Below are 1770 nucleotides of genomic sequence, written 5' to 3' on the forward strand. Positions count from 1 at the left end.
CCTGAACCCTAAGATAGATAGTGGGGTACCTCTCCGGCGAGCCCCCTTCCCCGCTGCAGCTGGTTCTTCCTTAACTTCGACGAGCCCCCACACCCCCTGAAAATCGACTGACCCAAAACTCAATTCAGTCGACTGAAGTGTAGCTAAATCGGAGCAGCATCGCAAGCAAGAGCAAGAGCGAGAGCAGCAGCGCGAGCAAGAGAAATAGCAAGGGTAGACCAGGCAGGGGACCGAGAGCAAGAGCAGAGCAGCAGCGCGAGTGAAAGCTAAAGCAGCAGCAGCTCCTACTGATGTGGATGTCGCCGCCGAGGGAGCGACCCGTGGAGGAAGTGGCCGGCGACGCCGCCGTGGATGGAGTCGCGCCGTGTCGGCTCAGGACCGAGCGCCAACAGTGTCGTGAGATCGAATCAAGAAGAAAATGCGGTGATTAGTGTACAACCTCTTTGGTGGGGTCGATTAGGTCGCAGCTTCATCCGAGGAAACAGTGATGATGCTGCTCTTCCGGTGGTGCAGGTGAATACAACGGTGTGGGAATGGAGGTGGCGTGACAGACGAGGGAACGTCGGGGCAGCTCCTTGGAGGTGGAGGACGGGGTGGCTGAACCGACGGGACGATGAGATTGACGATGGATCCTCATCCGATACGGTGGATGAGGGACGTCGAGGTGTTGCTGTGGACGACATCGTCGGGGAAGAGGCTCCGGCTGGGTGGCGGACCGAGGAGGGTGTGGAGCTTCGCGAGTTTTCGTGGCCTCGGTGTACGAATGGGTGAGCGGATGGGATGGGAGTGGGGAACCATGGCTTAGGGACACACTTGTCCGAAATGTGGGGTAAGTTACGAAAGTACCCCCACCGATTTGAGGCGGTTCTTTCGGTTCAGGGGTATCACGGGCATTTCGCATGTCGGGATTTCACGGGAGGTGGGAGTTTTTGCGCGCGTTGTAATTTTGGAATAGCAAGGCGCGGGTTGAGATGGAGGGTGTTGTCGGAGCACAACGAGACAAATATATATCTTAAATATTTCGGGCTAACGAGGCGCGGGTTGAAATTTCCGGACAAGCCTAACATGTATTGTATCAAATCAATTTGCACTACAAATGTCATTCAAAACTTTGAATTCATGTTATGTTCAATTAAAATATTTTGCTACATGTATAATGCATGCAACCTACTACTCAAATGAATGTTTTAGTGCATTCCAAACGTATATACTACCGCTTCAATGTGAACTAAATTCGAATTCGTTTCTCTATTTGAATAAGATATACAATAATGATTGTTGTGAAGTCAAAGCATTTGAATTCGTTTCTCTATTTTAATAAGATCTACAATCATCATTATTGCCAAGTTAAACCATCGTTTGTGTATTATCTTCACATCACACCACATGATTAGTCTCGAGTTACATGTGAACTATGTGTACTATATGAACTCGAACTCGATTTTTTGAATCCACCTTATGTTGATTTCAAATCAAAGTACATTTCAAGCTCTAGCTAGATCTTCATAATCTAAACCATGTCTCATATGTATAATGTGTTTATCACATTATGTATGGTGCCCCGCCCCCTACGCCTACAAGTATTTAGATGTGAGTTGCAAACAACACACATTACCACAAATTCAAATAAAATGTGAGAATGTTCGATATATAGTACTGTTTAGATTGTTTGATATTTAGTTGTAAGCTGCAAACGCCACACATTATCACAAATTCAAATAAAATGTAAGATTGTTCGATGTATAGTATGGTTTAGATTGTTCGACATTT

Source organism: Triticum dicoccoides, chromosome 3B, assembly GCF_002162155.2.
Source record: "Triticum dicoccoides isolate Atlit2015 ecotype Zavitan chromosome 3B, WEW_v2.0, whole genome shotgun sequence".
Classification (NCBI taxonomy): Eukaryota; Viridiplantae; Streptophyta; class Magnoliopsida; order Poales; family Poaceae; genus Triticum; species Triticum dicoccoides.